Source organism: Bubalus bubalis, chromosome 13 (assembly GCF_019923935.1).
Source record: "Bubalus bubalis isolate 160015118507 breed Murrah chromosome 13, NDDB_SH_1, whole genome shotgun sequence".
Taxonomy (NCBI): domain Eukaryota; kingdom Metazoa; phylum Chordata; class Mammalia; order Artiodactyla; family Bovidae; genus Bubalus; species Bubalus bubalis.
In genome coordinates, this window is record NC_059169.1 from 39,107,247 (window position 1) to 39,132,695 (window position 25,449).

General features: G+C 40.8%; 1 protein-coding gene and 1 pseudogene across 8 annotated transcripts in view; one reads left to right on the plus strand and one right to left on the minus strand.

Annotated features, from left to right (window-relative positions):
* The window catches only part of LMO7 (LIM domain 7), a 222,884-nt gene extending 222,313 nt beyond the window's left edge, over positions 1 to 571 (minus strand). For 2 of the 8 annotated variants that reach the window (XM_025262746.3, XM_025262745.3), the window contains exon 1: positions 504 to 567. The gene's annotated coding sequence lies outside the window, so the exon portion shown is untranslated. Of the gene's footprint in view, positions 1 to 503 lie in introns of all 8 variants that reach the window. The other 6 variants (XM_044927228.2, XM_044927227.2, XM_044927220.2 and 3 more) reach the window with 5 other exon arrangements.
* On the plus strand, positions 556 to 22,211 carry LOC112578508 (annotated as a pseudogene).
* The last annotated feature ends 3,238 nt before the right edge of the window (positions 22,212 to 25,449 follow it).

A 25,449-nucleotide genomic window follows, 5' to 3' on the forward strand; every position in this document is an offset into this window, starting at 1 on the left:
TTGAAGACGTGGCTTTCTCCAAACTCCCGAAAACGCCGCGGGGACCGGACTGAGCGCGGGAGGCGGGGAGGGCGACCGGAGGAGGCGCGCGGCACCAGACCCGAGGTCTGTTTCGACTTCAAAAGTCGCAGCGAGGCCGCCGCCCTCCCGGAATGCCCCGCCCCGGCCCACCCCCAGGCCGCCCAGTCGCAGCTTCCGTACCCCCTCCTCTCCACAACCCCCACGGCGCCCCTGGGCTCCCGGCCGCAGCCGCCTTTGTGGTCGGACAGTCTGGGCTAGGGGATGCCACCGTCCTCCCAGAGGCCGTGGCCCGGGCCACGCTCCCGCTCCCGCGCCTCCCGCCGGACCGCGGGCCCCCATCCTCTCCCCGGAGGGGAGGCGCCCCCGCGCCCGCATCCTGTCCGCATCCCTCTCGCCTCCGCCCGCCTGGCCGCCTTCCCTCTCCCGGGGCCCCGGGAAGCGGCGCCCCTACCGCTCGCGGCCGCCCGGCCCTCCTGACATACCAGGAATAGCTGCACACAATTGCACCTTTCCCGGCCAAGAACGTCCCCCGCGATGGAGCTCGTCCCGGCCAGCCGCCCTCACCTGCTCCCGCTCCGGCCGAGCCCGCTGCGCGCCCGCCCCGCCGCCAGGTGCGGACAGCCCCTCTCCCAGGTCTCCGCCCCCTTCCGTGGCCCGGGCCCTCCTGGCGGCAGGTGAGGGTACTGGCCTAGGCACGTGCGGCCCATTACCCTCAGCTTGGGCCCGCCCGGCTCCTCTCGGCTTCCAGGTGGGCAAGGAGGAAGGTACCTGCCACTCCAGTCCCGGCCCTCCAATAAGGGTCCGAGGAGAAAGAAAGTCAGCCCCCGCCTTGAGCGTCAAACCCGCCATCCTGCGTGGTTTGGGGACACGTCCGGAGCAGTAAGGGATGTGTCATTCACCTTCCGCAGGGGCCCTGGGTAGGTGCGCAGGTCTGGAGGGTAGGAGGCTCAAAGGCTGGAGTGTGTGGATTCTTTTCATACTCAAATCAGATCTCTGGAGAGGAACCTGCTTATCTGTCTAGGCTCCCTGGAACCTCGCTTCAAGCTCTTGCCCTATCCTGGCCACACACTGATGGTGTCATGGTTGGAAGACGATCAAGATGAGTTCTTACTCCAGTAGAGGAAGCAATCCTTTTATTTTTCTTCCTGGTGGATCGTTTACTCTATATGATGAAAAATGACGTCAAAGAGCAAAGAGACTAGCATAATGACTAGCATAACTAGAATCTATTTTTGCCTTATTAACTTCATCACCTTTTCTACTGAAGATATATTTCCTACTTAAAGAGAGAATTATATTTCACCCATAGATAGCATAATAGACATCTCGTTCTTTAAAGAACACTTTTCTGCATATTATCATTTTCACACTTAACTAAAGCTAACCATACTCACTTAGTATTAATCTACACCCAGTCCAGACTCAGATTCCTCCAATGGATTCCAAAGTGTCTTTTTACCGCTGCCTTAGACCAGAACCCAAACAATAACCACATATTGCCTTTGGTTACCTCTTTATTTTTTTAGCCTAGAATAGCTTTCTACTTCTCTCCGACTCCACCATCCACCCCCTGTTTTAGAAGGACATTGCCTTAAGGAAATCAGTTAGCCTTCTAGTTTTGTCTGATGGCTCTTTTTCAGGTGTCTTCACAGTATTTCTCTTCCCAGTATTTCCTGTTGCCTAGACATTAGACCTAAAGCTGGGATTAAACTCATTTACTCTTCTGAATAAAGATTTCACCAGCATCCTTCCAGATTTGGGTGACTTCTAGAGGATGGTGTTTGTTTGTTATGTTTATTTTCATCCAACCTTTTTTTCACTGGCATTGTCTGTAATCAGTGGGTCTGTTTAGAAGACCTCACCAGTTGTTTCTGCTAAAGTGAAAAACCATTGGCTGGATCATCCCCTTGCCTCCTGAGGACACCATGATCAGAACAAACCCAATGAGGATGAAAGGATTAAAGAAACTAGGAAGAAATGTCTTTCTGGCTACTTGAGACCTTAACCAAAAATTTCATTTGGGCTTTTCATAATATCTTATGGAAAAACCCAAATGAACCTTTTAGCCAACCCAATATTAAATATTTAGCAAGCACCTTATATATGCAATGTGCTGTTTATCATAAGTGATACAAAAATTTTAGACAGTGAATGCTGTGGACTTCCAAACCAATAGAAAGACAGACATTCTACAAGCTTCATGAGAATTACTATTACTACAGTTATTATACATATATATGTATATAAATATATGTGTGTGTGTATATATATATAATGTCATTTAAAGCTACTGCTATGTCAGTTGACTTTCAGCAATGGGGGATGCAGCCCAGGATGGCAAGAAGTGCACAGAAGTGGGAATCTGGATGATTAAGGTTACCAAGTTACCAAATTCTCTGAGCTTCAATTTGCTCACCTGAAAAATGTGATGAGAATAACTACTTCAAATGTTTCTTGTGAGAATTAAAATTATGATGTTTTATGTAGAAGCCCAGGGCATTGCTTGGCTTCAAGTGGGAACTTAGTAAATGATGATTATTTCCCATTCATCTCTATCAGTAGCGTGTCAAATATGGATTTTTCCTAATAAGTAGGAGTTTCATTTGTTTGCTCAAATACTCACATGGAAAGAGCTATAGGGTATTGCAAATTCTGTTTCAAGTCAGCTCAGGCACCAGCCATTTCTGTCTCTTTAGTGTTGCAAATTTGCAATTCAGAAGACCCAAATCCAATTCTTTGCCGTCTATGGCTTCGCAGAGTCGGACAGACTGAAGCAACTTAGCAGCGGCAGCAGAAGCAGAGAGAAAGGACTTAAAATTCATAATGACAAAACATCATAAATATTATTTATTTTCCAAAAGAATTTGAAGTACCTTTCAATATTTAAAAACATGAAACAGTACAATTGTCATGTTCTTATACATTAGTGGTGAAATGAACTGTTGATAGGAGAAAGTGACCATCTTTTTGGAAGGTAATTTGGCAATAAATATTAAAATGTTTTAAATGCCCTTGCTCTACTGCAGCAATTCTACTTCTGAGAATTTATCCTAAGGATATGGGTGAAGATATGTGCATAAAAGGAGTCTCCTCAGTGGACACATAGAGGCACTAGCCAAATCTCTCTTTAGAAGTCCACCTCAGCTGCAGAGCACAGCCTCGCCTGAGGCCATGCCCAGTGAAAGTGGCCCCAGGACTTGAAGTTATAAAAAGTCCTGTCATTTCCACCCAATTCGGGACAACTCTGATGGGTCCTTTCTATATAAGTGAGGTCTGTTGAGGCTGTCAGCCTGTGTCAGAGTTCAACTTCTCCCTTACCCATTCCTGTTCCTTCCTGCTTCACTTCCCTGGCGTCAGTCCCTGATAACTATCTTATGCTTCAAATGGCATTTCTGTCCGTCTCTGGAGGACTCAGCCTGTGATGGCATTATGCATGATTTGTTAGAAATGAGATCCTCAAATCTAAACAATAGGGACGGTGGAATAAATTATGGTTTTTCCATAGAATGAGATATTGTGCAATCAGTGAAAATGTAAATGGATAGTCCATGACACAGAGAGATGTTTAAAAATATATTACAATGGATACATGTATATGTATGACTGGGTCACTTTGCTGTACATCTGGAACTATCACAATATTGTTAATTGGCTATACTCCAGCATAAAATAAATAGTAAAACAGAAATATATGCTTATGAAATATATATATATTACAAAGTGGAGGGAAAATCATCTATAAAGTGATAAAATTTGTGATTGTATTTTTCTTTTTTCTCTTTTTTATTCTGTAAATTATGAAAATATGATAACACATTTACAGGAGACTCAGAAAATAGAGAACAAAATTACATATAGTTCCACTATAAATTTCAATTTTTTAAGTAGAGAAATTAAGATTTTTAGTTGGAGTTTCATTATCAAACTCTCAAAACTTATTAGAATGAATATACAGAAAAGTAGAAGGATATAGTAGACCTGAAAAGCATTATGAACCAATTCAATATAATTAAAAGAATCTGCCTGCAATGCAAGAGACCCGGGTTCGATCCCTGAGTTGGGAAGATCTCCAGCAGAAGGAAATGGCAACCCACTCCAGTATTCATACCTGGAGAATTCCATGGACAGAGGAGCCTGGTGAGCTACAATCCACAGGGTTGCAAAGAGTTGGACACAACTAAATGACTAATACACAAGATTTATACAATTTTCACAGAACAGTAGGGTACAAATTCTATTCAAGCTCCCATATACTGTAAACTAGTAGACAGCGGAACATATCCAGGGACATAAGACCAGGTGCAAAAATTTCATGGTCTAAAGGTATTGAAATCATACCTTTAGATGATTCACATAAGAGTCTGTTTTCTTATGTGATTGCATTTTCTTTTGTGATTTTCTGTTTTCTTATGTGATTGCATTCTGTGTGTAATTTTTCCACACAGAACAATTTGGAAGAAACCCCACCCCCTAAAAAATAGGAGTTTCCTGATGGCCTAGTGGTTAGGATTGCCAGCTTTCAGTGATGTGACCCAGGTTCAATCCTTGGTCAGTGAACTGAGATCCAGAAAGCCACTCAGCACAGCCAAAAAAAAAAAAAAAAAAACCACCTCCACCCAAAGTTTAATGCTGACATTTCTGAATGGAGATTTCATATGTATCTCTCTTCTACAATTATTTGGCAAAAGGCATGTATGTTGTTGCTCACTCACTCAGTCATATCTGACTCTTTGTGACCCCGTGGACTGCGGCACACCAGGCATCCCTGTCCTTAACCAGCTCCTGAAGCTTGCTCAAATTCATGTCCATTGTGTCGGTGATGCCATCCAACCGTCTTGTACTCTGTCGTCCCCTTCTCCTCCTGCCTTCATTGGGTCTTTCCTAATGAATCGACTCTTCGCATCCAAAGTATTGGAGTTTCAGCTTCAGCATTAGTCCTTCCAATGAATATTCAGGACTGATTTCCTTCAGGATTGACTGGTTTGATCTCCTTGCAGTCCAAGGAACTCTCAAAAGACTTCTCCAACACCACAGTTCAAAAGCATCAATTCTTCAGCAGTAGAGACATGTAAACTACTTTTATAAATGAAAATATTTGTCTGACACAAAGATTTTCCAAAATTGATTTTCTGTCTTATCCCACAGGCTTCCCCTTGCTTTCCCTGACTTGTAAATGGTACCACACCTGAAATCTGGAGGTCATGCTGGACTTCCTCATCTCTCACCTCCATGTCTGCCCCATCCCCAGTCCTGTCCTTGCTGTCTCTCAATATCACTCCAATTGGCCCCTCTTCCCCATTCTCATTTCCACTTTAGTTCATTAGCTCTCAGCTAGCTTTCAGGAATTGTATGACCTTTCTAAAATTCAGCCTTATCATGCCACCCAATTAACTCCTCCTTCTAGGACTCCCAGTTGCCAGCTTAGGGGCCATCTTGATGGTTGCCATCACGTCGACCTCGTTCAGGACTTGCTACTGTCCTCTTTTCTAACCATGTGTCCTGACCCATGTTTTTCTCTGTGAGAAATGTGCCTTTCTCCCTTCCTTTTCCTGCCTTTCTCCTACATATTCTTCCAGGCTCAATTCAGACCTCTTCCTTCTGAGAATCCTTCCAAAAATCCTTGCAGATCATCCTGGGCTACATTAGGTACATCTTCTTTATGTCATCATATCCCCTTCAATCACGAGGTTGAACAGTAACTCTGTGTTATGAAAAAGGGAGGAGCAGGAGAGCACTGGGCTGAACAATGCCTGGGGCAAAGATTGTAAGAATGAAGGGACTCTGTGGCTGGAAATTCTTGCAAGAAGAAACAGGTACAGTGGAAACTCTTCTAACAAAATAACTGAGCTTTGTATTCCAGCTGGGTATGTTTCATAAAAATGTCACCTGTTTTCCTCATAGAACCATAAGTAACTTAGGAGTCCCTGACCCTGCCTGACATGTATCTGGTTTTCAACAATTGTTTATTGACTGGTGTGTCAGGGAGGAGGGTATAAAATATGTAACTCAATGCACAGAAGTAATCAAACATTAATAGGAGCAGAGTAGAAAATACCAATGATTACTAAAGCTTATCTAAGTTTTTGGTTTTTTTTTTTTTTCAGTGGGATTTCTCAACAGGTATACTACTGAGAATCTGGGCTGGATAATTCTTTGTCATAAGGGATTGTCGTGTATATGATAATATATTAGCACCATCCCTGGCCTCCACCTGCTAGGTGCTAGTAGAGCCTCTGTAGATGTGACCATCAAAAGCATCTCCAGACACTGTCAAATGTCTCCTGGGGAGAAACCCACCAGCTGAGAACCACGGCTCCTCAGGGAGAGACTGACTTTGTCAGTTAATGCTTTGGTTCAGTAGATGGGTAACTCAGGTCCAGGTGTTTTGAAGCAAGTGGGTGGGGTAGAGTAGAGAGGATTTAGATGAACTGGAGAAAAAGGAGTTACTCTGAGCTATGGAAGAGGAAGAGGCAGGGGAGCACTGGGCTGAACAATGCCTGGGGCAAAGATCATAAGAATGAAGGGACCTTGTGGCTGGAAATTATTGCAAGAAGAGACAGGTACAGTGGAAACACATAAAATAACTGAGCTTTATATCCTGGTTGGATAAGGTTCATAAAGATGTCAGCCCATACAGGTTCAGATAGCCAACATCTGAACTGCAGGTATATTTCTCATGCTTATAAAACAGGAAGAATCACTCCTGGAAGGTAGATGAAAAAAACATATTAAGTATGATGAAATCTTCTCTGTTTGCAGATGATACGTTCTTACATAGAGACAATTCTGAAAAATCCACTAAAAAAGCTTAGAACTAATAAAATAATTCAGTAGATCTTTGGATACAAAATCAACATACAAAAAGCATTTATATTTCTATACACTAACCACAAACTATCTGAAAAAGAAAGAAAACAATCCTATTTATAAAACAATAAACTACATAGATTCAGCCAAGAAGGTAAAATCTCTGTACTGAAATTTACAAGAGACTGATGAAAGGAATTAGAGAAGACACAAATTCTAAATGAAAAGATATCCAATGATCATGGATTGAAGTGAAAGTCTCTCAGTCATGTCCGACTCTTTGCGACCCCATGGACTATGCAGTCCATGGAATTCTCTAGGCCAGAATATTGGAGTGGATAGGCTTTCTCATTGATTAGAGAATTAATATTGTTAAATGTTAATACTAGTCAAAGTGACCTATATAGATTCAGTGCAATCCCTATTAAAATCCCAATGGCATTTTCCACAGCAATAGAAAAAACAATCCTAAAATTTGTACAGAACCACAAAAGATCCTTCATAGTCGAAGCAGTCTCAAGAAAGAAGAGCAAAGCTGGAGGTATCACACTTTCTGATTTCAAATTTTATTACAAAGCTATAGTCATTAAAATAGAATGATACTAGCATAGAAACAGACACATAGGCCAATGGAAGAGAATCAATAGCCCTGAAATAAACTCACAAATATCTAGTCAAGGCTATGGTTTTTCCTGTGGTCATGTATGGATGTGAGAGTTGGACTGTGAAGAAGGCTGAGTGCCACAGAATTGATGCTTTTGAACCGTGGTGTTGGAGAAGACTCTTGAGAGTCCCTTGGATTGCAAGGAGATCCAGCCAGTCCATTCTGAAGATCAGCCCTGGGATTTCTTTGGAAGGAATGATGCTAAAGCTGAAACTCCAGTACTTTGGCCACCTCCTGCGAAGAGTTGACTCATTGGAAAAGACTCTGATGCTGGGAGGGATTGGGGGCAGGAGGAGAAGGGGACGACAGAGGATGAGATGGCTGGATGGCATCACTGACTCGATGGACGTGAGTCTGGGTGAACTCTGGGAGTTGGTGATGGACAGGGAGGCCTGGCATGCTGTGATTCATGGGGTCGCAAAGAGTCGGACACAACTGAGCAACTGATCTGATCTGAATATTTGACAAGGGAGCCAAGAATACTCATTGGGAAGGTAGACTCACTTCAATAAACTGTGTCGTAAAAACTAGATATTCACATGTTAAAGAATGAAATTGGACCCCTATTCTATACCATTCACAAAAATTAACAGGAAATAAATGAATTGTAATACCAGAAGCCATAAAACACCTAGAAGAATAAATAGAGAGAAAGCTGCCTGACAGGGGTCTTGGCAATGATTTTTGGATGACACCAAAAGTACAGGCAACAAAAGCGAAAATAAGCAAGTGGGACAACATCAAACTAAAGAGCTTCTGCACGGCAAAGGAAACCATCAGCAAAATTAAAAGTTAAGCTATAGAATAGGGAAAATAGTGACAAACCATCTATTTGATAAGGGGTTAATATCCAAAATATATAAGGAGTTCATACAGCACACACACAAAAATCTGATTTAAAGAAAAAACAGTTTTCTGAAGAAGACAAATGGCCAACAGACACACAAAAAGATACTCATAATCACTAACCTTCAGGAAATGCATATCAAAATCACAGTGACATTACACCTGGTAAAATGGCCATTATCAAAAAGACGAGACAAGTGTTGGCAAGAATGTGGGGGAAAGGGAAGCCTGTACACTGTTGGTGGGAATGTAAATTGATACAGCTACATGTGGGAAATAGTATGGTGGTTCCTCAAAAAATTCAAAACAGAACTACCATACAGTCCAGTAATTCCACTTCTGAATGTGTATTTTCAGGAAATGAAATCACTCTCTTGAAGAGTAACCCCATGTTCCTGGCAGCATCATTCACAATAGCCAAGACATGGAGACACCTGAAGTGTCTACTGGCAGTTAAGTGGGTGAAGAAAAAATAAACATGTAATCTTAAAAAGCCAAACTCATCGAAATAGAGACTAGAATGGTGACTGCCAGGGCAGAGGCTGATGGAAATGGGCAGACATTGGTCAAAGGATAAAGACTTCCAGATTTAAGATGAATGAGTTCTGGGGATTTGATGTACAGCATGGGGCTTCCCTGGTGGTTCAGACAGTAAAGAATCTGCCTACAATGCAAGAGACCCAGATTCGATCCCTGGGTCAGGAAGATCCCCTGGAGAAGGAAACGGCTACACACTCCAGCATTCTTGCCTGGAGAATTCCCTAGACAGAGGAGCCTGGTGGGCTGCAACCCATGGGGTTGCAAAAAGTCGGACACGACTGAGCAACTAACACTTTCACATGCTGACTATAGTTAGAAATATTATATGCTTGAAAGTTACGAAGATATAACTTAAGTGCTGTAACCACAAAAAAGGAAGAAATGGTAATTACATAAAGTGATGGAAGTGTTAACTAACCTTATGGTGGTAATCATTTCGTGATTACATGTGTATCAAATCGTTATGTTGTACACCTTAAGCTTATACAATGTTATATGTCAATTATATCTCATGAAACCTGGGAAAAAATTAAGTTCATGTAAAGAGAAAAAATATACATATATAATGATAAAGTTCTCAGTATCCCATCTTTACCTATAAAAACACATCCTTCAGTGTCAGTAATTAAAGGATTACAGATGTCAGTACTTCCATAATGGTATTCAGAACGGTAGGTTTCATTCTATATTTGGAAATGGGAGCCAGTGAGAAAAAAGTAGACACAGTGCTACAGACAATGTTTAAGAAATGAAGGTAAGAGGGAGGAATACAGATGTGCAGGCAGCAGAAAGGGAAAAAACCCTAGGTGAGTCACATATCACTCCTCCAAAAGGCAGACGAACATTGAGGAAGGCTTCAGTACAGTTTTTATTTTAATTGGAGTGTAATTGCTTTACAATGCTGTGTTAGTTTCTACTATAGAACAAAGTGAATCAGCTCTATGTGAATATATATATATCTCCTCCCTCTTAAGTCTCCACCACTCCTCCATGTAGGTCATCACAGAGTACCAAGGTGACTGAGCTGGACACTCGTCACATAAGATGTTGATGATGATGAGTGTTCTGCCCAGTGGATGAAGGCAGGGATCCTAAACGTGTCTTTTGAATCTGCTAGATGAGATGGACAGACTAGAGAGTAGCGCTTGGTACTTATTGACTTCCCCTGTGTGCACAGACAGCTCATTAGGAGACCGGCAGAGATGGTAGCTTTCAAAACTTGGGGCCAACCCCATAATTTGAAGAGTAGCTGGTTATTTTCTTCCTACTGTAAAGATCTTAAGGCTTTGGGGGTTTTTGTTTTTTTTTTTTTTCTTTTTTCCAGCATCTACAAAAGTTTCCTATCATTGAACTCTAAGTATTTAACACAGAATCTAGGACTTCTTTTTTTGTTGTTGTTAAGGTCCTGCATTCTAGCCAGATTTGCAAAACCACTCTATAATTCTCTAAGTGATAGCAGTAAGATCAAAAGGACTTACCCTAGAATTAGCTTTAAAATAAACTATTGGGGCTTCTGGGAAAAAAGAAGAAGAGACTGTCTGTTTACTAAACTTCTTTTCCTGCAACCTAGTGGAATGAGTAAAATGAACTCTGTGTTTTTCCCTAAATGGATATATTTAGTAGTGATAGTCAAAGATAAAAATAGTCAAGCCCTGTTTTCTCTAAAACATTTTTTTCCCTTTTTGTTTTTATGTTTCAGTACGAAAGTTCTACCTGACCTCTCATTAAGTTTTCTTGATCAGAGCAACAGCCTTTTTGTTTGTTCAGCTTGTTCTGCTAAAAAGCAGGAAAAAATTAAGCACGACATTTACTGTACTATTAACTTAGAATTGTAATAACTATTTGCATTTATATTTTGAAATATAAAATATTTCATTTTATCTTTGCAGGAGGGAACAGCCCTCTATTATAGGAAACTGCTAAAAATTCAAACTATATTTTAAAAAGTGTCTTTAATTGTTTAGAAATATTTAAGTCTTTGTTAGGTTTATTTTGTCTGCACTGGGTCTTTGTTGTTGCATATGGACTGTCTCTAGCTGCAGTTAGTGGGGGCTACTCTTCATTGCGGCGTGCAGGCTTCTCATTGTGGTATGCAGGCTTCTCATTGCGGTGGCTTCTCTAGTTGCAGAGCACAGGCTCTAGAGCATGGGCTCAGTGGCTGTGGTGCATGGGCTTAGTTGCTCTGTGGCATGTGGAATCTTCCTGGACCAGTGATCCGGACCAGTGATCCAAACCACGTACCCTGCATTGGCAAGCAGATTCTCACCCGCTGTACCACCTGGGAAGTCCCCCCAAATTTTTCATTCTTCCTATTTCTGTGAATACTGCATAGATATCGATTAATATGTTAGCTTCAAAAAGGAAAGGATTTCGAAACTATAAAAGACTGGCCTGGGGAAAAAGAGACCCAGGTTATGCTCCCAGATTCTCCCTTAATAGTCATCAGAGGCAGTGGTGGGAGAAAGGTGATCTCCAGCACACCTCACGCTCACCTCCATGCAGAGTGAAGAGACGTTACAAACAGCTATGAAATGAAGCCGTTGGCTATTCTCAGAGTTCCAGCACAGCCATGAAATCTCAGTCTACACAGAGGAGAGTCAGGTGTCCCCTCAGGGGTTGGAAATAGCCATGGAAGAGGCCAGCCTTGGCTCAGCTCCTTCAGAAGGTCCTTTGTGAAAGAAGGCAAAGGGATTTCCTTGAATGTAGACATCAGTTTAGAATGCTCACAAGGGTCTCTGAGGTAAATCGTCAGTCTACCAGGAGTTCTTGGACTAAGAATGATCCATCCATGACTCTACCATGGACACTTGTGGACAGAAATATACCAGTCAGGCCAAACTATTTCAATCCTATGTAACTGAAGCTTATATATATATATATATATATATATATATATATATATATATAGACACACACACACACATATGCATGCAGGAGACACAAGAGATGCAGATTCCATCCCTGGGCAGAAAGATCCTCTGGAATAGGAAATGGCAACCTGCTCCAGTATTCTTGCCTGGGAAATCCCATGGACAGAGGAGCCTGGTGGGCTACAGTCCATGGGGCCAAAGAGAGTCGGACATGACTGAGTGACCTAGCACACCCAGAACTTTACATATATACACACACAAACACAGACACACCCATATCCCCATAGATTACACACATCAGATATTTTCTGTTGGATCTTTGGATAAATAGAGGTAGTGATCAGGGGTCTACAGCTCTGTTATTTGAAAAAGTATTATAATAGGTGCCATTTTATTTTTTCAGAGATAGACCTCTGGTCATGATCTAGGTAAGGAAAACAGGGCAGGGAAAGGGTCTGCAACTTTGCTGTGTAAAATGTAGAATGCTGTTTTCTACCATCAGGAAAAATTCTTCATGAGATGTACTGGCTTTCAGTTCAGTTCAGTCCCTCAGTCGCGTCCAGCTCTTTGCAACCCCATGAGAGCAGCACGCCAGGCTTCCCTGAGCTTGCTCAAACTCATGTCCATTGAGTCGGTGATGCCATCCAACCATCTCATCCTCTGTTGTCCCCTTCTCCTCCTGCCATCAATCTTTCCCAGCATCAGGGTCTTTTCCAATGAGTCAGTTCTTCACATCAGGTGGCCAAAGTATTGGAGCTTCAGCCTCAACATCAGTCCTTCCAATGAACACCCAGGACTGATCTGCTTTAGGATGGACTGGTTTGATCTCCTTGCAGTCCAAGGGACTCTTAAGAGTCTTCTGCAACACCACAGTTCAAAACATCAATTCTTCAGTGTGCATCTTTCTTTATAGTCCAACTCTCACATCCATACATGACTACTGGAAAAACCATAGCTTTGACTAGATGGACCTTTGTCAGCAAAGTAATGGCTTTAGAGATGTATTTCGTTTCTATGATATGCACTTAGATGGTCTAGTCTCTGAGAATAATTGTTCAAACTTGGGAGATCTTGCGTGAGTGTGTGTTTTACCCAAAAGGGACCCAAAGGAGATCAAAAGACATCAGGAGTTAGCTTACTTCCTACTAGCCCAGAAACCTCAGTAGAAACAGAATTTGTTATGCCAACAGCCATCCTGTATTGCTGTTAGAAATATTTATTACCACACCCCCCCCCCCGCCACTTTCACTACAAACCAAACCTTAGAAGATGTATTTCTGTGTGTCTTCTTGTGTCTAAGGATGTCTAGTGAGTCCTAGTGAGAAACCAACTCCCATAGGTAATATGAGTGTAATATTCTAATAGTACCCATAGATAATAATAGTGGAATATTCTTAAGCTGGTATGAATTTGGCCTTGGGAAATATTAACATTTATGAAAAGTATTTCTCCAACAAATGAGAACAGAGTGGACTTTGAGGTAAGGCAGAAAGGCTGGGAAGCTGAATAAACCTATAAATTGTTTAACTTCCAGAAGCGTTTAGGTTCCAGAAATGGTTGTATTCAAAGTATAGGTTTAAGGCAGTGGCGATCATTTTTATATTCTAATTCTCTTCTGAAGTGTGGAGACCTTCAGCAAAGTTGGATACACAGCTTTGTTAGTGGTGTCTTGAGGGTATGGCAATGCTCTGCGTGAGGCCATGTGCTACCTGGGAAAGGTGAGTGTCTGGCGTAGTTGAGAGACTGAAACAGGCAGTGAGAATTCTGCAGAAGTATACAGCTGAACCAGAGAAATCTGGAGATATGTTCACTCTTAAGAATCCTTGGAGGATTTCCCTGCTGGTCTAGTGGCTATGACTCCTTGCTCCCAATGCAGGGGGCCCAGGTTTGATCCCTGGTCAGGAAACTAGGTCCCACACGCTGCAATTAAGAGTTCATATGCCGTAACTAAGACCCAACACAACCAAATAAACTTTTTTTTTAAGTTTTTGAAAAGAATTCTTGGAGATATTTGGGGAAGCTGAGATGGTCATTCAAGGCATTGTATTTGAAAATTAAAAGAGATGTAACTCCAAAAGATCAAAGACTTAGGAGTACTCAAGAGATATCTGGGGATCATATGCATTTATGAACTGATTTTACTCTCCTAGTGGTGGAATAGGCCAGAAGAATGTTATTTACCTATCACTTCACTTTCTAAAATCTTATTAATCATTATGCCATGGCCAAATTTTCAATAACTTTTATTTTCCTGTAACATATATAAAAACAAATCTAAATTGATAAATTCCAACAGCCAAACTTTTCACCATTTTGAAAGAAAAGTTTTATTTGACAACACATGCAATAAATTACCAATTTAATTATGTTAATGAGTTAAATTTTTCTGATTCTGCCTTAGAAATTAGACAAAAATTTTACCTTAATAGGATTTGTCCTTCCAGAATTTCTTTTAATCTCCAAATTTACAACTGCATAAAAATTCATGACTAGGAAATTTAAAACATTAACATGGGTGAAAAAAGAAAATTAATTAATCAGCATATATTTATTGAGCAACAAAAAATATTTATTGAGTTGCTAGCTAGCAGAGATACCAAGACACATAAACGCTGGTCCTTCAAAAGTCAAACACAAATATGAACCTGATAAAATACTAGGAGTATTTTGACTTTAATTCAAATTTTAAAGATAAGATTATTTATGCTCTTCTAGTGGCTTGTAGAAATTTCACATCATTTGCAAAATAATTGCAATGTAATCCCGCAAGAAAAATTCTTTGTCAATGAAGTGTTTTGTTCTTTAAGCCCTCACTGACAGAAAAGTTTACTGGATGCTAAATTAAAAGATCAGGAGCTATAAATTTTCAGATCTACTTTTAATTGCTATCCTGACATATTTGGCCAACACACAGTGAAGAAAATAAATTCTTGTGAATAAGTAAGTTTTTCAGAATCAGACATCAGTATCCTGCATGTTTATTGCCATATCTGTTGGATACATCTAATGTCAGGTTAGGACAGTGATTGGTTGTAAATTAACATGACACCACCATAAACAGCCATTTCTAGTCTGATCTTTTTGAAAAGATCCCTGGGCTTATAATTCTTAAAGTTCTTAAAAGCATGATTAGAGTAGGAGCATGAATTATGAAGGTGGTACTTAACAGGCAATTATAAGATTTAGAAAAAGAAGGAGAAAAACTTTTCAAAGTAAAGTCAAGCAGGATCTTAATAGCACTGGGCCCACAGACCTCAACTAAAACTGGCGTCAAGCAGCTTGGCTGACATTTCTGCATCTCCTCATCACCTCGTACATGAAAGCATGCTACCAACATCAATACTTATTGTACTACATTAATATCTCCCACCATCCTGGCATATTCTACCAATGCAAGAGATCAACGATGATTATAAGATTGATAAGGGAGAGCTAAATATTTGCAATATTGTGAATCAGATCAGTCGCTCAGTCGTGTCTGACTCTTTGCGACCCCATGAATCGCAGCACGCCAGGCCTCCCTGTCCATCACCAACTCCCAGAGTTCACTCAGACCCACGCCCATCGAGTCAGTGATGCCATCCAGCCATCTCATCCTCTGTCATCCCCTTCTCTTCCTGCCCCCAATCCCTCCCAGCATCAGAGTCTTTTCCAATGAGTCAACTCTTCGCAGGAGGTGGCCAAAGTACTGGAGTTTCAGCTTTAGCATCATTCCTTCCAAAGAAATCCCAGGGCTGATCTCCTTCAGAAAGGACTGGTTGGATCTCCTTGCAGTCCAAGGGACTCTCAAGAGTCTTCTCCAACACCACAGTTCAAAAGCATCAATTCTGTGGCACTCAGCCTTCTTCACAGTCCAACTCTCACATATATACATGACCACAGGAAAAACCATAGCCTTGACTAGACGGACCTTTGTTGGCAAAGTAATGTCTCTGCTTTTGAATATGCCATCTAGGTTGGTCATAACTTTCCTTCCAAGGAGTAAGCACCTTTTAATTTCATGGCTGCAGTCACCATCTGCAGTGATTTTGGAGCCCAGAAAAATAAAGTCTGACACTGTTTCCACTGTTTCCCCATCCATTTCCCATGAAGTGGGAGCTTTAAGCCAACTTTTTCACTCTCCTCTTTCACTTTCATCAAGAGGCTTTTGAGTTCCTCTTCACTTTCTGCCATAAGGGTGGTGTCATCTGCATATCTGAGGTTATTGATATTTCTCCCGGCAATCTTGATTCCAGCTTGTGTTTCTTCCAGCCCAGCGTTTCCCATGATGTACTCTGCATAGAAGTTAAACAAACAGGGTGACAATATACAGCCATGACGAACTCCTTTTCCTATTTGGAACCAGTCTGTTGTTCCATGTCCAGTTCTAACTGTTGCTTCCTGACCTGCATACAAATTTCTCAAGAGGCAGATCATGTTTTCTGGTATTCCCATCTCTTTCAGAATTTTCCACAGTTTCTTGTGATCCACACAGTCAAAGGCTTTGGCATAGTCAATAAAGCAGAAATAGATGTTTTTCTGGAACTCTCTTGCTTTTTCCATGATCCAGCGGATGTTGGCAATTTGATCTCTGGTTCCTCTGCCTTTTCTAAAACCAGGTTCAACATCAGGAAGTTTACGGTTCACATATTGCTGAAGCCTGGTTTGGAGAATTTTAAGCATTACTTTACTAGCGTGTGAGATGAGTGCAATTGTGTGGTAGTTTGAGCATTCTTTGGCATTTCCTTTCTTTGGGATTGGAATGAAAACTGACCTTTTCCAGTCCTGTGACCACTGCTGAGTTTTCCAAACTTGCTGGCATATGGAGTGCAGCACTTTCACAGCATCATCTTTCAGGATTTGGAATAGCTCAACTGGAATTCCATCACCTCCACTAGCTTTGTTTGTAGTGATGCTTTCTAAGGCCCACTTGACTTCACATTCCAGGATGTCTGGCTCTAGGTCAGTGATCACACCATCGTGATTATCTGGGTCATTAAGATCTTTTTTGTACAGTTCTTCTGTGTATTCTTGCCATCTCTTCTTAATATCTTCTGCTTCTGTTAGGTCCATACCATTTCTGTCCTTTATCAAGCCCATTCTTGCATGAAATGTTCCTCTTGTATCTCTGATTTTCTTGAAGAGATCTCTAGTCTTTCCCATTCTGTTGTTTTCCTCTATTTCTTTGCATTGATCGCTGAGGAAGGCTTTCTTATCTCTTCTTGCTGGTCTTCGGAACTCTGCATTCAGATGTTTGTATCTTTCCTTTTCTCCTTTGCTTTTCGCTTCTCTTCTTTTCACAGCTATTTGTAAGGCCTCCCCAGACAGCCATTTTGCTTTTTTGCATTTCTTTTCCATGGGAATGGTCTTGATCTCTGTCTCCTGTACAATGTCACGAACCTCATTCCATAGTTCATCAGGCATTCTATCAGATCTAGTCCCTTAAATCTATTTCTCACTTCCACTGTATAATCATAAGGGATTTGATTTAGGTCATACCTGAATGGTCTAGTGGTTTTCCCTACTTTCTTCAATTTAAGTCTGAATTTGGCAATAAGGAGTTCATGGTCTGAGCCACAGTCAGCTCCCGGTCTTGTTTTTGCTGACTGTATATACCTTCTCCATCTTTGGCTGCAAGGAATATAATCATTCTGATTTCGGTGTATATTGTGAATACTAAGAATAAAAGTTCCAGTAAAATGTGCCTGGGGATAGTCTGGAAAATTGACTTAAATTTATCTCAATAAATCTCAATTTATTCTTTTTTTAACCTTCTATGAACCTCCTCTTTGCCCTCTGCATGTGTTTCATAAAGAAAACCAAATGAAGAAACTTTCCAGGAGGTCCAGTGGTTAAGAATCCAGGGGATGCAGGTTTGATCCCTGGTGAGGGAATCTGGTTTTAGAAAAGGCAGAGGAACCAGAGATCAAATTGCCAACATCCGCTGGATCATGGAAAAAGCAAGAGAGTTCCAGAAAAACATCTATTTCTGCTTTATTGACTATGCCAAAGCCTTTGACTGTGTGGATCACAAGAAACTGTGGAAAATTCTGAAAGAGATGGGAATACCAGAAAACATGATCTGCCTCTTGAGAAATTTGTATGCAGGTCAGGAAGCAACAGTTAGAACTGGACATGGAACAACAGACTGGTTCCAAATAGGAAAAGGAGTATGTCAAGGCTGTATGTTGTCACCCTGCTTATTTAACTTCCATGCAGAGTACATCATGGGAAACGCTGGGCTGGAAGAAACACAAGCTGGAATCAAGATTGCCGGGAGAAATATCAATAACCTCAGATATGCAGATGACACCACCCTTATGGCAGAAAGTGAAGAGGAACTCAAAAGCTTCTTGATGAAAGTGAAAGAGGAGAGTGAAAAAGTTAGCTTAAAGCTCAACATTCAGAAAACGAAGATCATGGCATCTGGTCCCATCACTTCATGGGAAATGGATGGGGAAACAGTGGAAACAGTGTCAGACTTTATTTTTTGGGCTCCAAAATCACTGCAGATGGTGACTGCAGCCATGAAATTAAAAGACGCTTACTCCTTGGAAGGAAAGCTATGACCAACCTAGATAGCATATTCAAAAGCAGAGACATTACTTTGCCAACAAAGGTCCGTCTAGTCAAGGCTATGGTTTTTCCTGTGGTCATGTATGGATACGAGAGTTGGACTGTGAAGAAGGCTGAGCGCCGAAGAATTGATGCTTTTGAACTGTGGTGTTGGAGAAGACTCTTGAGAGTCCCTTGGACTGCAAGGAGATCCAGCCAGTCCATTCTAGAGGAGATCAGCCCTGTGTGTTCTTTGGAAGGAATGATGCTGAAGCTGAAACTCCAGTATTTGGCCACCTCATGCGAAGAGTTGACTCATTGGAAAAGACTCTGATGCTGGGAGGGATTGGGGGCAGGAGGAGAAGGGGACGATAGAGGACGACAGAGGAGAAGGGGACGACGGCTGGATGGCATCACCGACTCGATGGACATGAGTCTGAGTGAACTCCGGGAGTTGGTGATGGAGGGAGGCCTGGCGTGCTGCGATTCATGGGGTCGCAAAGAGTCAGACATGACTGAGCGACTGAACTGAACTGAGGGAACTAAGATCCCACAAGCCACAAAGCAACTGAGCCCAGGTGCACCACAATGAAATATCCTGCATGACGCAACAAAGATCACGCAAGCCGCAACTAAGACCCAGTGCAGCTAAGTAAATAATTAAAAAAAAATTTTTTTTAAGGCCTAGTACTGAGCATTAAAAATAAAACAAAAAAAAGCAAATGGAGACATTCCTTCTTGGTGCTTTCAAAGCAACAGAGAAAGAAACTATTACTTTCTGTGCTTCCGGCTCCCTCCCTGAGATCTAGCCAGCCCACACAGACCTGGCCCCAGGGCAATGATCAGTCACCTTCAAATTCCCAGAGCTCAGAACTGTGTTCTCAGCACAGGAAGTCCAAGTGTGAAAAGTGGAAATATTGTCTACCCACATTTTCTTCGTAAGAAAATGAAGAAGTGTTAGTCACTCAGTCACATCCGACTCTTTGTGACCCCATGGACTATGGCCCACCAGGTTCCTCTGTCCCTGGGATTTCCCAGGCAAGAATACTGGAGTGGGTTGCCATTCCCTTCTCTAGCAGATCTTCCCCACCCAGAGATCAAACCCACGTCTCCTTCGTTGCAGGAAGAGTCTTTCCTGTCTGAGCCACCAGGGAAGCCCTTTCTTCATAGCAGTTGTAATTAAAATTAAAATAGGCTTATAATCATAACCTTATATTGAATATATATTGTTTTGTCACTATATTGAAATTTGTAAAGATTCAAATAGTTGTAAATGAAGAATGAATAATAATAATAACTTGAAATGTTGAAATAATTAAGGTGATTAAAATGGAACCCACTCCAGTATTCTTGCCTGGAGAATCCCATGGATGGAGGAGCCTGGTAGGCTACAGTCCATGGGGTCACAAAGAGTCTAGCACGACTGAGTGACTTTACTTCACTTCTTCACCTTCTGTAAACCTAGCTATCAAAGAAAAACAGCATTCTTGGCCCCTAAGAATAAAAGATTCAGATAAAAATGTTTTCTAATGAGCAGTATGCTTAGTCTTACTTACAGGAAAGGCCAAAATTCCAATCAACCTTGCTAAAATTGCATGCCTGCTAACTTGAGCTATTTTGAGTTTTTTTTTTAAAGTTAAACCATGTCCGAGTTACAGAAGAAATATGCACAGTTCTCTTGTGCATAGAAACAAAGCCTGATCTGTTCGTTCCACCTTGTTATTTAAATTCTTTGAAAAATTAGATGAATCTGATAATTTATGAAACCAACTTTGAAATTATATTCAGTGCAGCCTAATGCACTTGTGGAGTGATGTGATAATAATAGCCACCACTTCTTGTGTGTTGGTCTTTATGTATTATTGATACATATGTAATTCTCACAAAGAGGCAAAAGAAAAAAAATTGCATGAAAGTACTCCTACTTAAGATGTTAATAGTTTGCCCAAAACCACTCAGAATCAGAGCCAAGAATCAAACCATGTCTAACACCAAAGTCTGAGCTCTGTTTATGAAGCAATGATATTTAGATAATTGTTAGTGATCCTAATAACGTCTCATTTTAAAAATAGTAGAACCATTGCATTTTATGCCATAACCTCAGTATCTTGCTGTCCATCAAACATTGTGAGAACACTGAAATTTGAAATTATTAGAAAGGGAATTTAGAAAGGAAAAGGGTACTAACTGGATATTAGAGGGGGAAAAAAAATCTCTCTTAAAAAAGTTCCATCAGCCAGAATGTTCAGATCTCTCTGCTCCTTCTCCAAGGTTCAGCTCTGCATCTGGGCTCTAGAATCTCCCTTCTCAAAGTGAGGTCCTCAGACCAGCAGCCCAGGTGCTCGTTAGAAACAGACAGTTTCAGAATCTGCACTTAAAGAAGATCTAGGTTCTCATATACTCATTAAAGTATGAAACGCTCTGCTGAATGATACATATCGTATCCTCCCCGACCCCTCATTGGTCCCCCAGTCATCCCATTTCTTTGCTGTGTTGTCAGTTTCTCCCTGCTGTTTTTGTTTCCTCACATAGCAACACTCTTATAAACAATAGCAACAAAAAACAGCCCTCTCTGATCCTGCCCTGAATCCAGCTATGACCTTGTTTTGCTCCTTTTCTCAACCAAGCGCCTTGAAGGTGATGTCTGTGCCCCCTGAATCCATATTTTCACCCTCTAATCATATCCCAACCCACTGCAGGGTGGTTCAGTTACTTCCTGGATATCATCTGGCGTCTACTACATGCAAAGCACTAACCAGACTCGGGATAAAATGATGTGCAAGAAACACTGTCTTTGCCTTCGAATGAGTATCTTCAAAATTGTTTTGACATAGATCACCACCAACTTCCTAAATTGCCAATTTCAGTAAGCACTTTCTTTTCATTATTTAGGAGACTCCAGTTGTCTTCCTAGGTCAGACATCAAACAGATTTTGCATTTTATTAAATGCAAAACAATAGTACTCTTCTCACTAACTTTTTTAAAGGAAATAGCTATTTTAATCGAAATGTTATCTGTTAACTTGTAAGGTGTTTATTTTTATTTTAAAATACATTAATATTCTTAAAATTATGACTTAAATTTATGACTTACAAATCAACAGATATAACTTATAAAGTTCCTCTGGGCTTTCGACTTTCAGCTCAGAGGAGGCAAAGGTGCAAATTTCTTCGGTAGTCCAGAATCTGGGTTCACCTGACACCAGCCGCCTCCACCATACTGCCTAAGCATGTGTTAGTCACTCAGTCGTGTCCAACTCTTTGCAACCCCATGGACAGTAGCCTGCCGGGCTCCTCTAACCATGGAATTCTCCAAGCAAGAATACCAGAGTGAGTTGCCATTCCCTTCTCCAGGGCATCTTCCCGACCCAGGGGAAGTTCAAACACCGACCCAGGGTTTGAACTTAGGTCTCCTGCATTGCGTGCAGATTTTTTACCAACTGAGCCACCAAGCCCAACGAAGTCAAAGTCGTGTACCTGTGGTGTACCGGTGGGGAAGTTGGTGTCGTGTCTGCCCTGGTCCCCAAGATCGGCCCCCTGGGTCTGTTTCCAAAAGAGGTTGATGGTGACACCACCAAGGCAACTGGTGATTGGAAGGGTCTGAGGAGTAAAATGAAAATGACGATTCAGAACAGACAGGCCAAGGCTGAGGTGATACCTTCTGCTTCTGCCCTTATCATCAAAGCCCTCAAGGAACCGCCAAGAGACAGAAGCAGAAAAACATTAAGCACAGTGGAAACATCACTTTTGATGAGATTATCAACATTGCCCAGCAGATATGGCATCAATCTCTACCCAGAGAACTCTCTGGAACCATTAAAGAGATGCTGGCGACTGGTCAGTCTGTGGGCTGCAATGCTGATAGCTGCCACCCTCATGACGTCATAGATGACATCAACAGTGGTGTGGTGGAGTGTGCAGCTGGTTAAGAACTACAAAGAAAGGAAAAATAATACAGAGTTGACGACCAGTGGATTAAAAACAAAGTCCTCTGGGTGCTTCAAAATTTTTAAGTGTTAAGGCTTCTAAGATGGAAATGTTTGAGAGCAACTGGATCCCATTTTAGAACCCGGTTAGTTGCTCAAAAAATCGTTAATATCTACATAGTTATCAACTATAGAACTATATTGGAGGGGCATGAATAAGCTGGCCTAAACATTTTCCCTCCTATTTTTATTAATTTAGCTAAAGAAGTCACTTTCTCAAGGCATTCCATGCACAGTAAGGAAACACTAGATGACTACTAGCCTTGGGAAACTAAGAGCCTCCACTGGAATCCTTGTATCAAATGAGATACATGGATTCTGAAAATGGAAGAAAGCAAGGTAAAAACAAAAACAGTAAGGTGAGTGGCTTTAAACATTCTATGTTGATTTTGCCCACAAGTCATATTTTGTAAAAATTTTAAAATAAAATCAGCACTGCTGTACTCTTATCTTGCATACTTCATATGTAGCCGATTATTAAGTCACACCAGAATATAGCTGTGAGAGCAAATATTCACATATTAAAATGAAGAAATATTTAAGGCATGTGTATTTTGTTTATAAAAGAAATCAGTTCTTCATAAGAATGCATCTTTTAAATTATACCCAGACCACAAAATATTCTCTGGTCTCAGTGGTTAAAAAAAAAAAAAGATGAACAATGTAACATTCCCATTAACTGTATAAACTATTATCAAATGTGTATACTTGTATAGCGGTGGTGGAGGATGGGAGCAACCTCTGCCTTCAAATACTTAGTATGCAGGGCAGAATAAAGAAAAATAAGTTTCTACTACTGAACCCTAAGGAAAATTCAAATGCAGTTTTTGTTCATCTTCTAATATAGGTAAACTCTCAATATGCAATGCAACTTTTCAGCAGATAGGTTTTACAACATTTTAAAATAATAGTCTAAACTTACAACTTTTGCATGTGCTTCAAGTCTTTCATGCTTTGTTGTTGCTCAATCGTTCAGTCTTATTCGACTCTTTGTGACCCCATGGACTGCAGCACACCAGGCTTCCCTGTCCTTCACCATCTCCTGGAGTTTCCTCAAACTCATGTCCATTGATTCAGTGATGCCATCCAACCATCTCATCCTCTGTCGTCCCCTTCTCCTCCTGCCTTCAATCTTTCTCAGCATCAAGGTCTTTTCCAATGAGTTGGCTCTTTGCATCAATTGGCCAAAGTATTGGAGCTTTAGCTTCAGCATCAGTCCCTCCAACGAATAGTCAGAATTGATTTCCTTTAGGATTGACTGGTTTGATCTCCTTAAAGTCCAAGGGACTCTCAAGAGTCTTCTCCAATACCACAGTTTGAAAGCAATTCTTTAGTGCTCAGCCTTCTTTATGGTCCAACTCTCACATCCATTAATAACTACTGGAAAAACCATAGCTTTGACTATACAGACCTTTGTCAGCAAAGAAATGTCTCTGCTTTTTAATATGCTGTCTAGGTTGGTCATAGCTTTTCTTCCAAGGAGCAGGTGTCTTAATTTCATGGCTGCAGGCACCGTCAACAGGGATTTTGGAGCCCAAGAAAAGAAAGTCTGTCACTGTCTCCATTGTTTCCCCATCTATTTGTCGTGAAGTGATGGGACCAAATGCCATGATCTTTGTTTTTTGAATGTTGAATTTTAAGCTAGCTTTTTCACTCTCCTCTTTCATCAAGAGGCTCTTTAGTTCTTCTCTTTCTCCCGTAAGAGTGGTGTCATCTGCATATCTGAGGTTCTTGATATTTATCCCAGCAATCTTGATTCCAGCTTGTGCTTCATCCAGCCCCGCATTTCACATGATGTACTCTGCATAGAAGTTAAATAAGCAGGGTGACAATATACAGCCTTGATGAACTCCTTTTCCTATTTGGAACCAGTCTGTTGTTCCATGTCCAGTTCTAACTGTTGCTTTTTGACCTGCATACAGATTTCTTAGGAGGCAGGTAAGGTGGGCTGGTATTTCCATCTCTTTAAGAACTTTCCACAGTTTGTTGTAATACACACAGTCAAAGGCTTTAGCATAGTCAAGGAAGCAGAATTTTTTCAGAATTCTTCTATGGTCCAATGAATGCTGGCAGTTTGATCTCTTTTATGTTTAAGACACAAATAAAACTTCAGGCAATTTGATTTCATCTTGTCCTCACTGAACATGTGCAGGACAGAGTTCCTATCCTTTAGCTCTTAAAGAATAGACTATTAACTGTAATTGTTATTTAAATACCAACTATGTTTATATGTCATAAAGGCATAATTTCAAATGAACTAAAATGTATCATTCATATCATTTGGGACTTATTCTTGAAGATGTGGATTTTTATTTTAATTCAGTTACACTCATATCTGTTTTATAGATTAGAATGGCTTTACTATATATTTCTATGCATATTAAAATCATATTAAATCATTCATTTTGCAAAATAGCTTTTATTATTGATTATGCACATTCAGTGCCTCTAAATCAAGGATTTCCAACCATGCTATCAATTAGACAGGAAATTAATGGTCAAAACTTATAGCATTTGAGTATTTGTTGTCTACAAAGCCTCCTGTATAATATCTGGGCATGGAAGACCTCTTGGAAGAGGGCGTGGCAACCCACTCCAGTACTCTTGCCTGGAGAACCCCATGAACAGAGGAGCCTGGCGGTCTATGGTCCATAGGGTCGCAACGAGTCAGACATGACTGAGCAACTTAGAACGTACACATGCAATGTGTGTAAGGGGTCAAAATTTGAAATCAAAAGAAACAATGGAAATGACAAAACTTATTTTCTGCTGTCTGAAAACTCAGTATATTCCACATTTGGTTTTTGGTAGTAATCTTGTTGACAGCATAAGGAATCTAAGATTTTACTAGAGAATTTCATAAGATTAAAACATTACTAACATTTACATGTGTACAAGTCCATCTAAATTAGCTCTAAAAACCTTTACAATGATTACACACTTGTCAGAGTCGTTTTACTTTAACTTCAGTCAGGGATTTTCATAATGTGCAGAGAATTTTAGACCAAAGTTAGTTTCCTATTCAAGATATGAATGTTTATGTACATATATACACTTGTTAATTCCCAGATAATTTATATACACCCATGCAAATACACCTATATATATATATATATACTTTCCCTAGAAGAAATAATTTCTATAAATAGAAAAGTATTTTTTAAAGTAATTAAAAGTATTT